Here is a 17,045-nt window from a genome sequence, read left to right on the forward strand (position 1 = left end):
GGCAGTTCAACGTATCAACGCGATTTGAAGCATGATCGAGGGGAAAAAAGACAACTCTTAAAGCCACTTTCATGCGCATCATTACGGCACTCGAAATGACGTTGACGTGCCATCACATCCACAACTTTCCAGTTGCACGAGTTACTTGCTCTATCAACGTAACGGTGCGCCTGAGACTCACGCAGTTCTAAACACGTTTGTGTCAATGCCAAACACGTTTGCGTCGCATTTTTTAAACGTTAAAACGCATTAATCACCCCCAGCGCGAGAGCATTGCCAATCCACGCTGCTGGATGAAGGCTTTCCCCCACGCAGCGCGGATCACAGATCGACTTTACCCAGAGTTGCCAAAAAACAATTCAAAGTCTGCTGCTCCCGCATTTACATTCGTGTTTTACAATTAACAAAAAACAAACAACAATTCACACAACACTCTGCCAGCATGTGCAATGCAACTCTTGCTCTCGTCTCTGCCAATGGCCGCGTCGATGTGAACGCTTGCAAACAGTGACGACGTTTAGCGAGGCACAAGACGACCGACGCGAGATGCGATGGTGAGTGCGGCTTGTTGTTGTCGGAGGCAACACGAGCGCAGTAAGCACGGCGCAACAACGAACGTCTCGCCTATAGCACCTGCTATGCACGACGATCGCCCCCACCGACTCGCATGCACAGGGGCCCAAAATAAAGGCCTATCCTAGCGCCCGACGTAAACAACTCGACGGCTCTCAGGCACGCGGTAAACGCAGCACGTAAACAATTCTCTCGGCGTCAATGCGACGGTTGCCGTGCACGCGATGACCGCTCGATCGATAACTTTAATCGCGATTATTCTCAATCGACCTCTTGTTTTGTGACGAGCGAGAGAGGGAGCGTTCCTTACACTTCCAAGTCAGCGGAGAGCGCCAGGCCTAACTGGATGACGTCACGACCCGCGATCAGTGACGTCATCACGCAGAACAGCGCGCTCCACGACGGCAACGTGCGCGTGTGACGTCATCGCGCGCGGGGCACGCAGACGTCACCGCGCCGTTCCGTGAGCGATGACGTCACGAACGTTCATGAGCCGCGGCGACGTGACGTCATCGAGCAACGCACGTGTTACAACTTCCACGTGCCCGTACCTAGTGCAGCCGATTATAAAACGTGCGCCAAATTCAATTTAAAGCTTTCGTGACTGCAGGGATTCATCTCCTTGGTTCTTTCGGTAAAGTCACGTAGAAGGGAAATAATAAAAAAAATAAAACATTTTATAATGTTTTCTTTTTTTTATTAACAACAAACTAAACGCAAATAGAACATATTTTATAATGTCTTATTTTTATCCTTTTATTATTTCCCTTCTACGTGACTTTACCGAAAGAACCAAGAAGGTGCGCCAACGTGTTTGTTTAATACCCCGACTGGAACATCTGTGAAACAAGTATAACCCGTAAAAACAAAGTTTTCACTATAAATCTATATATATATAAAATCGCAAATCTGTCTGTCTGTCCGTCTGTCTGTCTGTGTGTGTGTCTGTCTGTCTGTGTGTCTGTCTGTGTGTCGCCGGACCATACGCAGTTTCATTGGACGGCGGTTGCCCCTGGCAACGGGTAGCGACGCATTCGCTGCGGGGTGGACGCCATTTTTAATTCCCGTTAAAAATATGCGCACGCAATAACACGCGACTCTGAGGTAAATTCATCAAAGTTTCACGTCCTCTTCACTCCCCCCCCCCCCCACCACAATGTGTGCAATTACTATTATAGGGTCGGTAGATTATAAAATTATAGCGATTAGACAGTATTATTGTAGCGCGGGGGGGGGTGGGTAACGGCCCCGGTACCCAGCCTCAGCCGGGTGGGCAATCTAGGCGAGGCCGGAGGCTCTGCACGGTACTAGGCCTCGACACCCCACCACACTATAGGCCGTACATATTACTGCACAGCGGCCGAGGAGATCGTGCCTGGGGGGGGGGGGGGGCAGCAGCCCATCTGTGTATATATGTAAGGTTATTAAGAAATATATTTTTCACCCGGGCAACGCCGGGTACTTATGCTAGTCCTTTATATGCGTGGCGGCTAGAGTCCTCTCGTCCTCTGGCTTGAGATGGCTGCCACCTATGGGTCAGATGATTGCATTGCACCATTACGCAATTGGTAATTAAATATAATATTTTTGTCCTAAAAAGTGTGAAATTTTGGAAAAAAAATTTCACGAAAATAAATTGTCACGCACACCGAGTCTGTGTGCAAAATGTCAGCTCGATTGGATCACGGGAAGTGGGTTAAAAAACGACCGAAAGATTTGCACGGTCGTAAGCGCGCAAGCAAGCAAGCAAGTGAACTTAATATAAAGGATTTAAAAAGAGCTTCGTAGCTCATCGGATTCCTCCAGTATTAACACATATTTTGATTTCTGAAGCTTGTGAGCCGCGTTCTGGTGACTTTGCACGCCTGTTAGCCAGCACTGTGAAGGCATCCAGGGTTGGTGAATCACACAAGTGACCTCGCGCGTGGGCGTCGAGGTGGTTACCCGTACCCTTGCTCGCCAGAAGAAGGCCGTGCAGCAATCGCCATCTGTTTCCAATCTGTACGGGGATATAGCGTTGCCCCCTCACGCGTTTCCTCCCACTTGTGTGTATGTTGAACTTCTTTCGCACCGTACGTAGCGAGCCGTGATATTCGGAGCTGCGGGGGTAAGGACAACAAACTAAACGCAAAAAGCAGCAATTGTATAAACACTTATTGTCAATTGGTCGAAAACATCTTACAATAAAAACCAAATGCAGGACACTCATCAAAATAGTCATAGGAATGAGTGTGGATTTCCTATATAGTATAAGTACATTATAATCTGTGAGTACTCAACAGACCAAGATGATTTTTTTTTATTTAAAGCTGAGTATCATTTGGTGATGCTGCTGCTGCATTGGCAGTGCTGCACAAGCACAATTATCGTCGCATATTTTAAGTTATTTTAAGGTCACACAGTGTTATTTTTTGAATGGGTTGAGTTGTTTTAATTGTACTTGTGAACCACTGCCAATGCAGCAGTAGCGTCAGGAATTAATTTGATTCTACAGTACTTATACGGTACAGTACGGCCATTGATGACCATGATGATGCTGTTGATGATTAATGATAACGTTGATTGATGAATGGTAATGATTTGTGGCGATTAAACACCATGATGAATACTGATCATATCTAATGCTTAATTACCATAACGAATCTGATTATTGATGGCCATGATTCATGATCATTTATGACCATGGCGATGATTGTGACCGTGGTGATATCGATGCGCTTATGCCGAGGAACATCCTACCCGAGTAATTGTGCAACGTTGGCCCAGTGTGACATGTAGTTCAACCAACATTGGTCCCACATTTAAAATTTACTGCGACCAAGAAGGCGACTTGTTAACTCCCGCGCCTGGTCGCGGATTCCATCCCGAGCCTGATGCCTGTATATTGAAGTTTGCATGTTCCCTCTCCCCGTGGTATAGCGTGGGTTTTTCTCCGGGTCCTTCGATTTTTCCCTCCAGATTTAGAAACACGGGTTGAGAGGGTTTGACTCCCATACATTCCCACGTGATGAGCCACTTCGTTGGTGCTATCATTTGTGGCCAGGTCGCTATATAGCTCAGGGGGCCTTACCTGCTAAAATAAAAGTGCCCAACTTCTGTACCCACGTGGTTCCTTCTGCAAGGGGCCTCTCGCAACGCTAAGACATCACTTAGGACATTAACATTAAGAGGAGATCCGTGGCTTACGTATTGCATGCACGTCAGTGACGTCACCGAGGTGCTCCCGCTGACACGTGTAACCCGAAAGGCTCAATGACGTCACCTGAATAAACCATTATTAAAAAAAACATTAAATGGGTGATGCTGCTGCCGCGTTGGGAGTCGTTGTACGTCGTAAAGCACACGTTAGCAAACAATACACTCAACACGTTCGCCAACATTGGGGCCCTAAAATTATAATACAAAAATTGCTGAGTTTTCAGCCAATATCCCTTCTTCTTACCTCCGATTGGCACGGTTGGCTACGTACGGTGTGAACGAAGTTAAACACACATAGCACATACTGTACTGTGTTGTATTCCTAATACAGCACTGTGCATTCACTCCTTTGGGAGCAAAATGCAGTGTCACCCTACACCACGCGTGTCAGTGCGGATTGGTGAAGTGGGTGGAGGACCCAGCATCCATTTCAGATTTCACCTCGTGAATGAATGTGGCTTAACACTGCTCCAAAACAATTATATGGTTGAATCCGCCTTGCAAGGGCAGTGTGCAAGACATGTGGTGAACCAATTTTGTTCAATCACGCTGAGAAGCCAAAATGATACTAGGTGCATGAGAGAACATGCTCAGGCTTAATGACATCATTCACGCTGTTAAGAAACGTGGACTTGGGCAGGGCACGTCTTACTGGTAGGAACCACCTGATTTCACCAGCCCACAGGGGATTATTGTGTCCGTCCGTCCGTCGTGCATCCAAAAATGGGTGGGGAGGGGCTGGGTGGGGAGGGTGGGGCTGGGTGGGGAGGGGAGGGTGGAGAGGGAGGGGTTGGGTGGGGGGTGGGGCTGGGTGGGGAGGGGCTGGTCACCCCGTGGTGTCCTTATAAAATTCAACGTTTAACCTACTCACGCCGGCTTGTACCCGCCCTCACAGTCGGGCATATTTGCGGAATACACCACGCCGCCGTTGACCCTGGCCATTGACCGAGCAACCCAACGTTCCTACCAGCTCCCTCCGCAGGAATGTGTTCCCTCGTCCGAACTAAGAACCGCATATGAGTGAATTAAAACCGCATGTAGGGGTTGGGTAGAAATAGATTTGCCGCATATTCGCGAAATCGCACAAACCGAACCTGTGTTGCCAAATTCGATGATCCGTGCCTGGTGCGGAAGGTGACAGCGGCTTCTCGTGTGGAAAACCACAACGAATGTCGTAACAAAAGGGTGACTGAACTGTCAATGATTAACCTCCCGTTCAGAATGACGACTTTTTAATACATAACGCAACGTACTCGTTAGCGTGGTGTTATGAAATGCATCACATATAACATGATGTTGCGTCAAACTCAGGCCCCGTATCTTAATGAGAGGTCGGGTCCTTACCTGTAACGTCTGGCAGTTTATCAACATTAATTCAAGCAAGCCTGACTGTCGATGTCACGTTATTTCGTAACCGGTACAGAGTTTACGTGTGCTGCAGTTAATGGTGCTGAAATGATGCACTCAAAGAAGTTTGTTGAGAGCCAACGGGTTATGTAAGACATATACTTTAATTGTTATATGGAGAGACACATATGGGATACGCCTACTAATCTAAAAGTTTCAATGTATCTATATAGATTTCAGTATTAGCTTCATGTATGTGTACTTTCTCTTAACTTATTGCTCTGCCATACTAGAGGTTTTTTTTGGGTTAGATCGCGTAAATATATAAATGTGTCCTTAAAACCCGCCACCACCCGACACAGCCAACTAGTAAGGGTTGTCACGTAAACGCAACATGCCAATTCGTCACTAGTACAGCACTAACTGGTGTGTTGGAGAGCCAAGCCACAACATTTACAACCTCTATTATGGATGATATTGAAAGCCTACGTGTTAAACTTATTGCTCTGCTTCGGGAACGCATTGCCAAGTGTGATTGTGTTTTGACCTGAAAAGTTTTCCCATAATCCAAATGTACCAGCACATATTTTATAACGTTACTTTGAGTACAAGTGAGTTTCTCTCTTTCACACCTTTCATTGTTGGAATACGTCTTGTTACTCAGTAATGAAGTTACTATTCGGTAACGATATTCACATGCCAATTAAAAAACTAGTCATTAGGGGAAAACAATACAATTCTCATCCGGCCCTAAAGTGCAAATGCGATCTTCAAATCTTTACCCACTCTATCTGGCCTCTCTATTGATGCGTGATATGAAGAAGGGCCATTGCTCGAAACGTCGCCTATTTTTGCGTGGAGTTCTCCTCCCCGTCCCCCTCTTAAAGTTCCACAGTGCTATTGACGAACGTCCTTCACGTTGCTTGTCCTTTCCAGAACGAACGCAACTAAGTTTGCCGTGGCACCATGAGACTTTTATTTTGTAGGGATCGCCACCAGGGCGCGGCTGCTGGAAGGGGAATGTAGGGGCAGAGGTGGGGGGAGGTGGGGGGAGGTGGGGGGAGGTGGGGGGAGGTGGGGGGAGGTGGGGGGGAGGTGGGGGGAGGTGGGGGGAGGTGGGGGGAGGTGGGGGGAGGTGGGGGGAGGTGGGGGGAGGTGGGGGGTAGAAAGGCTGGGCGTGGCCTCCATACAGGGCGTGGTCTCCTAGCCTCCCCCTCCTCCTGCTAGCCCCCCCCTCTCCTCCTCCCCACTGCGTTCCGGAGTGAGAGTCTCCCCTCGCTCGACCTCCACGCGTGTTCCTGCATAAGATCGTGGCCGCTCCTTCCCGTGAGCGAACCATCACCGCCTCGCGCTCTCGAACCCAGGGATCATTTAACCTCGTGCGAGGCAGTGGTGGCGGGGAGGACGAAGCGCTGGGGTTAACCCCCCCCCACACACCCACTCCGTCTCCACTCTGTCTACGACCACGTACTGGGAAGGCTGCCAACACACCATCCCCCCTTACCCTGTGCCTCCTCCAACAGGTGAGTTTGATTAGTAAAGGAACGCGTGATAGATGCGGCTCCCGGTAATGACTTGCTCACGCGACGGCTTTCGGGGAAGGGCTTGCAAATAATGAGTTGAGTCCGAGAGGGCGAGAGAGATCCACAGTCTGTTTCTTCGAGGGTGTTTTGGCCTATTCTTCCACGGTGGCTTGGCGTCTTGAATAGAATCGAGAGTACCCACACTTTACCCCACCACACGCGATCAATGAACTTGCTGTGGTCCTTTGAGTCGAGACCGCTGGATGGACAGAGTGGAGCCGTGGGGGATTTAATAATGTATAACTTGATGTGACGATGACAGTCGCTGGCTGATAATAGGCAAGCAACGCCGGTGACAACCTCAACGTGGGAGATTGGTGCCAGGCTAGGTGTACTTTGAGGACCACGTGGCCACGGGTCATCTGGAGAAACATAATTGGTAATACAAACAGATAAAAGTCTCGCCATTCTCAATCCACAGATGGATGAATGCCTCCCCACGCCATGTGCTGTCGGTCACGCCAGGATTTGACCGTACTTTCCCCAAGCCCGCGTTACATGCAGGGACAGGATGATCCCATTCTAGTCAACCTCACTATTTTTAGTCTAACCAGCCTCTCTCTCTATGCAACAGGTGATTGAATATTGTGAAAACAGCGAGAGGAGATCGTATAGAGATATTTAATACGCGCCCAGAGATTGGGTGGGGAGGCATGCCGGTGCTTTGAAATCAACATTCTATTATCACAATAATTTATCCATTTTTTTTGTTTGTTTACGTTAGAAGGGCACATCTACAAACGCATCACCCTGTACGACAAGGCAGTGGATAGTTGTTACGTATAATCGTGCGAACTCTAGCTTATGCTGCTTTGCTAGATTATAGTTGCGGTGGGGGCGGGCTTGACTATACTTCACCAACAATAGAAATACAACAGTGGCATTGTTGTTAAGACAATGGGGCTGTACAGCTGGGGGCTTTGTGTCTGTTGACATTCTTGTGAGTGGGTTAGGTAGGGGGGTGGTTGCTTGAGTTGCCACTGCTGCGCTTTTTCAGTTGCTGGGAGCTCGCATGAGATGACCATACTTCACCAAATCGCAAATTCAACAGCGTGCATTCGTATTGTTAAATTATGCATGGGCTACATAGACGAGTTTGGTGTCTGCTGCTATTCTTGAGTGGTGGGGGGGGGCGGTTCTTGAGCTGCTCCTACTGTCAGAGTTGGTGGGGAGGAGGAGGAGGGGGATGCCGGTTGCTTAAGTTGACCATACTTCACCTAATCAGAAATTCAACAGCGTGCGTACATAGTATGAAGCAGACGTGGGCTGGTGAATGTCAGCCTCGTCTCTGCTGCTGGCCTAGAATTTGGGTGGATTTTGGGGGGTATGGGTTTGAGTTGAACATACTTCACAGTATAAATACGACACACTGGCATAGCTGTGAGTGAGACGTGGATAGTAGTGGTGGTTGCTGAGCATTGTTGGCTATAGTTGTTAGACTGGGGGGGGTTTCTTTGGTGTTGAGTCGAAGGCGGCGGCGGGGGGGGGTGCTTCTGTCGTCTGAGAGTCATCACATTTCCACGACTTCTAAAAGAGTCGCAACCCTCCCACCCGTCTTGCTGTCCGCTGGTGACAAATGAAGATTCCCCGGTGCTGGAATAACGGCATAGGTCCCAAAGACAAAGATCCCCCGTATAGCCTTTAACATAACTCTTAGCGGGGTGGGGGCAAGTGCTGTAATTAACGAGCACAGTGGTTGGATGGCCAAGCACCACGGCCGCCTTTGTCTCCCCAGTGGCGATGTTTGCACACCAGCCCCCCCCCCACACACTAACATGTACACAGCGCGCCGCTTTCCACGCGACTGACTCCATCCTCCACCATCAAACCGCTACGCGCACTAGTCGCTGTGGGAGCCGTGGGGAAGCCTGTTCTCGCCATTTCCCTCCCTCTGTGGTCCATCGCTCTCGGTCCCGGAAAGATTCTCGTCTCGGGATGTCTCCATCCTCATCCTCCTCCTCCTTGGCGCTAAGCCAAAGTAACGATGACGACCAAGATGATGGAGTTATGACATTTCACACACCCCGAGCGAAGTGGGCCCTCTTGTTTAAAACCGCTAAAAAAAAATCTGTGTTATCGGGCGAGTTTGTGTGGTTCTGTTAAAGCATTTAAAGGGGGTGGTGTTAATGTCATAAGGGGCCGTCCATAAATGACGTCACGCACCTAGGGGGGGGGGTCAGACATTTGTGACGATGTGTGACGAGGGGGGGGGGGAGAAATGTGACGTCACATCAAAATGCGCAACTTTAAATAAATATAGACAACACGTTCTACTTAATTAAATAGACTTTTTAATAAATGTTTTCTCCTACAACATTCAGAGTGCAGCGCCACATTAAATACGCACTACAATGACAATAGTTTAAAGCGATTTGAAACATGTTTTATTTATTGGGGGAGGGGGCAGAGCTTTGTGACGTCATATTTGAGGGGGGGGTCTGACTTTTTGTGACGCCGTGTGACGATGGGGGGGGGTCAAAAATCGTCCAAAATCGCGTGACGTCATTTATGGACGGCCCCTAATGCACTGTATCTTGCGTGGTCGCGAACTATAACGCTCAACACGCCGCGGGTGTGTTGATGTTGTGTGTTCTAAAAAGGAGGCTCTCGATGGAGCCGGTCGTTTTGCGCCTTATTCTTTAATTGTGATCAGCGTTAAAGAGGATAAGGGGGCCGTCCATAAATGACGTCACGCGATTTTGGACGAGCTTTGACCCCCCCCCCCCATCGTCACACGGCGTCACAAAAAGTCAGACCCCCCTCAAATATGACGTCACAAAGCTCTGCCCCCCCCCTCCCCCCCAAAATAAAACATGCTTCAAATCGCTTTAAAGTTTAAACTATTGTCATTGTAGTATTGTCTATATTTATTTAAAGTGGCGCATTTTGATGTGACACCCCCCCCCCCTCGTCACACATCGTCACAAATGTCTGACCCCTCCCCCCCCAGGTGCGTGACGTCATTTATGGACGGCCCCATAATACACGATTGGTCTCACTGGACCTTTGTCAGTTCACTGCTTGTATGAAGGCCGGCTCGTCTGCGCCGTGTTCGATAATACGGTGGGGGGGGGGGGGGTTTAACCATACTTCACCATGCTGGTCGGCGCATGTTGTTGGATTGAAAATAGGGCTGTCTAAAGCAGGAGCGGTTTCAGAACTTATTGATCCTCTAATAGCGTGATATTCATCCATCGATCTCTTGTCACTTCACTGGGAAGATGAAGGCCACCATACGCCCCTTGTTTGATCACAACTTCGGCCAGCTGGTCAGTTGCTCGAGTTGAAATTTGAGTTGCACGATCGATCGGGTTCCAGGCGTCTCCGATGTGAGCCGTGGGTCGAGAATCGAACCTGCGCCCGACGGCTTGCCAGCGCAGTGCACTGACCACCACCAACTACGTTTGTCTATACCCGCGTGAAAAAATATTGGTGAATAGCTTTCTAAGTCCCATCAGCCCGTTGGTCTTAGGGGCCGTCCATAAATGACGTCACACGATTTTGGACGTTTTTTGCCCCCCCCCCCTCGTCACACGGCGTCACAAAAAGTCAGACCCCCACTCAAATATGACGTCACAAAGCTCTGCCCCCCGACCCCCCAAAAACCATATTTTCATTTTGAAACTATTGTCATTGTAGTGCGTGTTTAATGTGGCGCTGCACTCTTATGTTGTAGGAGAACACATTTATTAAAAAGTATATTTAATTAAGTAGAACATGTAATCTATATTTATTTAAAGTTGTGAATTTTGATGTGACGTCACATTTCTCAAACCCCCCCCCTCGTCACACATCGTCACAAATGTCTGACCCCCCCCCCCCCCTAGGTGTGTGACGTCATTTATGGACGGCCCCTTACTGGGCAAACGTTGTGGGCAGATGTCAAAATTCACACAATACATGTCCACACATGGTGTGTCAGTGCTACAGGGGTATTCATTAAGTCAAACCGGCCTTCGGTAATTGAATTACATGATGTTATAATTACAGTACTCTGCTCTTACTATACTGAAGTAGAATATTATGTCATCACTGTGTTTATCGCAGCATTGGGCTGGGTTTATACACCCACATTGATGATACCGTACCGTACACACTTGCCTACTACGTTGTGCGTGCCGTGCAGAAAACGCCTTTATTAGACAGCACTATGACCCCACCTCGGTCGATGGCTCCACCACCTTCACCATACTCGCTCTTGCCCGCGTGGTGAAGTATGGTCAAATAGCCCCCGTGACTCGTACTGCATAGGGAGGGCCCCACACATCCAGTGGTGGATTGACTAAAAGGCACCGATATGTATTCCCAGGTCTATCTTGTACGAGAGTGACATTTGAAGTCCTTGTGGGTTTTCGCCGGACTTAAAGATTTACTTTGTATTGAAGCTGGGATGATAGGTTCGATTCGTCGATTAATCGACTAAAAGATTGGAATTAGCTTCTTTCTTGTTGTTGCTGGTCATTACTCGGATCCCGTTAAAAGTGTTCACCACCCAAAGTCGAGCGACATCCCTCTATGTACCCCACTTGGCGTAGCACAGCTGATGATGCCAATTTGGTCAGAAGGCCCCCCACTCGTCACCTCCCAGAACAGAGGTGTGAAGCTTTACAAATACAACTATTTTCACCAATCAGTCCATTTGTCAGTGAAACCAATAATACTGGTAGGAACCACCTGGTTCCACCAGCCCACAGGGGATTATTGTGTCCGTCCGTCTGTCGTGTATCCAAAAATGGGAGGGGTGGGGCTGGGTGGAGAGGGGAGGGTGGGGAGGGGCTGGGTGGGGAGGGTGGGGAGGGGCTGGGTGGGGAGGGGAGGGTGGGGCTGGGTGGGGGGTGGGAGGGTGGGGCTGGGTGGGGAGGGGCTGGTCACCCCGTGGTCCCCTTATAAAACTCAACGTTTAACCTACTCACGCCGGCTTGTGCCCACCCTCACAGTCGGGCATATTTGCGGAAAACACCACGCCGCCGTTGACCCTGGCCATTGACCGAGCAACCCAACGTTCCTACCAGCTCCCTCCGCAGGAATGTGTTTGGTAGAGGATTCGATTTCTTTGTACCGTACTTTGCACTGAGAAGTCACGCCATGTGGCTCATGTGAAACAGACTGGGCACAAATCCTTTAATATATTTTCTTTCTAAATACGAGTTTCCCCCCATTACGTGGTTGCATTTTGTAATGACCCGCTGGTGTGGGCAGTTATGCAGCCTCCGCCTAATTCATGCGTGGCCTCTCTCCTTCCATGAGCTCACCCCACGCTTGGATAAGTGCCACTCTTATTGCTCCAATTCTATGACTGCAATAGGGGCATAGTCTAACGTTGCATCTACAGTTGTTTGAAGCATGGGCGGTTAGTAATCCAGGGCTTTTGTATAACCTCCATCAGGTCTTCAAGGCAGACGGGGGAAATCGAGTTCACTTTCCCTGGATTTAATTCATGACCATGAATGTATGTGGATAATCTATTTAAGCGAACGTTATTTTATGGACTGGATTCTATGGATCTTAAGGTGCACTTTTTTGCCCATCTGTATTGTAAAGTAAAATTTGGGGGTGCATCTTATAATCCGAAAGTGGTGTGTGTGTGTGAGGAGGTTTTTTTTATGGACAGTACCTTTGACACCGGGCTTCAGTTTGTGGGTGCACCTCACACTCCAAAGCTTCTGGTAATCCGGGCTATGTGGTAGTTCTCAGTCACACTGGATCGCATACTGCCCAATGAACTCCGAAATCTCTACGAGTTCGATACTCAGCCACGGCTAACACCGGTGGATAGTGAATATCTCAACTGGTCATAGGAAATCGACCTGCAATTTGCCCGGCCTCATCGGATCTCAAGAGCTACTAAGCAGGGTTTGAGCCTGGATGGTGCTTGAATGGTCGCCCGCCATGCATAAAGAAAAAGGTTAACGGTATAAGCTGCGGGGGTCTGGTAGCCAACAGATGAAGAAAGTACAGTCATAGCCATTGGAGTACTGTGTTGCTGTTATGCTCGCTGATTTAAGCCCGCGCTGGTGAGCGGGCATGTTGGAAATGTGGTCGAACAACCCCCATTACTAACATGGCGCGGAGAGGCCTTCAGATGCGAGTGGGTTGACGGAGCTAAAATATTATTCTATATATTTTTTTTTATTGATGAGTGAAATGCCAAAATGTGAACCAGTCCCAAGATTCCGCGGGTGTTTCCATCCCAAACGGCAAGTTTCATGAATGCGCCATTGCATAATGTCGCCGTGGGTTGCTGGAATGTGCGTTTTAAACGATCACATGCAGCTCTCCGGCTTCCAAAGAGTGGACAGTGCAGGCCGCTTGTCGTCACTGCCAGCAAAGTGTTATTATGCTGGCAATGTGATATGTTGCGTTAATGTGTGCCACACGTTTATTTTGGGTTTGTGGCCTATGATAAAAAATGAACACAAAGTGAGCCAATGGGGCCATTCCATTTTTTTGGGGGGTATGAGACTTGCTTTCGAGAACATTTCAGAGTTCTGTAGGAGGAAGTCACAGCTTGGCGTGTCTGATGTAACCCCTGCTAATTCGACCTTGGATGCAAATCGTTTCGGGGGCCGCAAAGTGCATTGAGAAAAACCGTCGTCATTTTTAATCGTTTGCGGTCTCTTAACGGGTGAGAAAGTGGCTTGGGTCGTGTGAACCGACGGCTAATCTCTGATTGGCTGTGGTTGATACTGATCCTCAGAGTGACTCCAGTTGGCCAGTCGGAACCATCGGCCAGACGGTGACTAGGGTTACTCGCTTGACATCCTCATCTCTCAAGACACAGTGGGGTGAGTGACTCGCGCACATTTTTCCCCTCTTGCTGCTCCTGCTGCTGCTGCATGTACGGGCGTGTGAAAGTGGCTGCCTTTGGCGAGCACGCAGGTATTTTCCACGTCACGGCCAACGAGAAGCCGTGAACTTTGTTAAAAATGTGGGCAATCGACGAAAGCAATTTTCGAAGCGAGTGAAGCGTTAAATTGGCGACGGAAACTTGTAGGTGGCAGAGCGAAAAACCTCTCGATATTAATTCAAGGTTTCATGTTTTTGAACGAATAAGGAATTAGTCAAATTGTTTGCCGATATTCTTGTGCTTTCTACACAGTGTAATGCATTTAATATTGCGGCTAATGTCACAGTTGGGGTATTTTAGGAATTCCCTTTGGGCTTTCAGAGATGGCGTTTCTTGCGCAGTAAGTGGCAACAGGCTCATACAGTGCTAGCAGTTTGTATATCTGGGCCCTCAGGTTACTTGAGCCGAACCATGGCATTTTAAGGAGATCGTTGTGACGATTGACTATGGTGGCAGCTCAAGGTGCCGTCCCACGGTGGCGAGATGTTAACTACCTCGCCTGGTTTACAGGAGGTCGTGGGTTTGATCCCGACCCTGACGCCTGCTGCTGTATATTTGGAGTTTAGGCATTCTCTCCGTGGTCGTGTGGATTTTTTCTCCGGGTCCTCCGGTTTTTCCCCTCCACATTTAGAATCACGCGTTCAGATTATTTGGCTGCTATAAATTCTCCGCGTGAAAAAAAACGCTTCGTTGAGCTCTCATTTGTGGCCACGTCGCTTCTGAAAAACAGCCACAAAGCTCAGTGGACCCTACCTGGTAAAATATAAATAGTTTTTTTGTAGTAAATAAAGGCAGGTAGAATAATAAGTAACACCACTGCAACACATGAGTAGCATAAAAAAAAAGTGCCCACAATGTGTTGTTTACAGCGTTTTCCCATGGGCGCGTGGATTTTTCTCCGGGTCCTCCGGTTTTTCTCTCCACATTTAGAATGACCGTCCACGCGTTTACAATATTTGGCTGCTATAAATCTCCACGTGGTGAGCCACTTCGTTGACCTATCATTTGTGTCCAGGTCGGTTCTGAAAAAGCTATGTAGCTCGGTGAGCCTGACCTGTTAAAATAAAAAAAATAGTTTAAAGTAGACTGACATGTGATGGTGAGTGACACTCAACAAAGAGGTAACTGTACCTGAATGTAAAATTACCGTTCCTGCAATTGCTGGCACACCCCACTGCCACTGAAAGGGTCTCCCACAAGACGGAGCTTCTTGAGTGAGTCCGAGGGAGCCTCTCTTGAGGGTACTCAAATTTTAAATGACGTTGATTCACTCTTCAACACAAAGTAGTGACCTATTTGTCCTTTGTAAACGTGACGCATTTTTTTTACTGATTGGCCGTGTCGGGTGGTGGAAGGTTACGACACATTTATAAATAACGCGATCTAAACCCAAAAAACTTTTATTATGAATAATATTGGTCGCGAAAGCCTACGTCTTAAACAAGCTCTTCTACGTTGGCCTCACATCTTGGAAGAGTATCCGCACTGTAGTCCACCAAACCGCAACCTGCCGATCCGCTATCTGCGGCGAACCCGTTTATACTCCTCGTGGACAGAGACGGAGATTTGAGAAACTTGCCAATAGTTTCAACTATGCATGTGACAGCGACTTAATATCTCACTGAATATTTTCTCGGTCGCTGGTACACTCGAATGAGTAGAGTACCTGACTGGCAGTGACCACAGGCAAATCTGCGTTTTAACTTTCCACGCCGTGTAATGGAATCAAACTGCTGACCTCTTCATTGCAAGTCCGGTGTGCTGCTAACCAGAGGTGGGACAAAGTCATTGTTATGCAAGTCCAAGTCGAGTCGCAAGTCATCAAATTCATGACTCGAGTCTGACTCGAGTCCACATCTCATAGGTGGGACAAAGTCATTGTTATGCAAGTCCAAGTCGAGTCGCAAGTCATCAAATTCATGACTCGAGTCTGACTCGAGTCCACATCTCATAGGTGGGACAAAGTCATTGTTATGCAAGTCCAAGTCGAGTCGCAAGTCATCAAATTCATGACTCGAGTCTGACTCGAGTCCACATCTCATAGGTGGGACAAAGTCATTGTTATGCAAGTCCAAGTCGAGTCGCAAGTCATCAAATTCATGACTCGAGTCTGACTCGAGTCCACATCTCATAGGTGGGACAAAGTCATTGTTATGCAAGTCCAAGTCGAGTCGCAAGTCATCAAATTCATGACTCGAGTCTGACTCGAGTCCAAGTCACATGACTCGAGTCCACATCTCATAGGTGGGACAAAGTCATTGTTATGCAAGTCCAAGTCGAGTCGCAAGTCATCAAATTCATGACTCGAGTCTGACTCGAGTCCAAGTCACATGACTCGAGTCCACACCTCTGCTGCTAACCATCGCACCTCGGCAGGCTCCTTATTGAGGACAAACCGAGTCCCTCGCTTCTGGAGCTGTAACTGTCCACAAGTTTCGATTTAAAGCTTTCGTGACTGCAGGGATTCATCTTCTTGGTTCTTTCGGTAAAGTCACGTAGAATGGAAATAATAAAATAATAAAAATAAAACATAATAAAATAATTCTCACGACGTTTCGGCCACAACGCAAGCAGCCGTCCTCAGGTGGAGAACAGGTCTGTCGAGGAGGACGGCTACTTGCGTTGTGGCCGAAACGTCGTGAGAATGATTTTATTATGTTTCATTTTTATTATTTTATTATTTCCATTCTACGGGACTTTACCGAAAGAAGCAAGAAGATGTCCACAAGTTCTCTTCCTCCTCGCATCCCGAGCCAACTTTTCCGAGCCGGACCTAACGCGATCAAAGCAACAACACTGTGCGGCGTTGACAGCGCGGATGACGGGGGCCAGCGATGCGTAGCAGTAGTAGCAGTCGAGCATTGCACACTGCCAGTTGGGAATGCCAAACGCGGAGCGGCGGCGCTGCCTGGAAGCGCGGGGATTTGTCGCGAGCGCTGCCCCATCGCGTCGCTGTTAAATTTTCATGAAGCCAGCTGCATTGTTTAGAGCCGCCCTTTGTTTGTTACAATTAAGACATTAGCAGCGCCCTTTGTGGGCTACCTTTGAAAGAGAAACCGCGTTGCGGGCAAAGCTTCGTCTGCTTGCGGCGAAGCAGAGAGGGATGTTGGGAGCCCCGAGGGGAGGTCCTGTTTGGGGTCAATCGTGATCCCTTTTTTGCGAGCAGTTGAAGGTTTTTTTTCTTGTGAAATCTTGGAAACTGCATTTGCATGCACACGAGTATGCGAGCATGCGAATGTCGTGAGCGATTAAAGTTAAACCCACCCCCTTTAACTCGGTGTAAAATTACGCAATTTTAAATAAACAAGGGGGGCACGTTGCATGCTGTTGTGTTCCTTTGAACTGCAAGCCTCATATATTTGTACGTCTGCACAAATAACATGCACTGAGTTTGCACCTGGTTAAACAAAATCAACTCAAAACTGCTTCGTGGGATTTCCACCACGCATGGTGCCATCTGCCCTCTCCAACTCGTTCCTGTCCTGGGCCATCACCCC

At 48.4% G+C, this 17,045-nt stretch overlaps 1 protein-coding gene across 2 annotated transcripts in view; it reads left to right on the forward strand.

Annotated features, from left to right (window-relative positions):
- Positions 1-6,373: 6,373 nt before the first annotated feature.
- The window catches only part of LOC144947936 (1-acyl-sn-glycerol-3-phosphate acyltransferase gamma-like), a 35,176-nt gene continuing 24,504 nt past the window's right edge, over positions 6,374-17,045 (forward strand). Inside the window, exons 1-2 of one of the 2 annotated variants that reach the window (XM_078877347.1) lie at positions 6,374-6,641; positions 13,399-13,486. The gene's annotated coding sequence lies outside the window, so the exon portion shown is untranslated. The remainder of the gene's footprint in view (positions 6,642-13,398; positions 13,487-17,045) is intronic. The other variant, XM_078877348.1, reaches the window with a different exon arrangement.

Source organism: Lampetra fluviatilis, chromosome 47, assembly GCF_964198595.1.
Source record: "Lampetra fluviatilis chromosome 47, kcLamFluv1.1, whole genome shotgun sequence".
Taxonomy (NCBI): Eukaryota; Metazoa; Chordata; class Hyperoartia; order Petromyzontiformes; family Petromyzontidae; genus Lampetra; species Lampetra fluviatilis.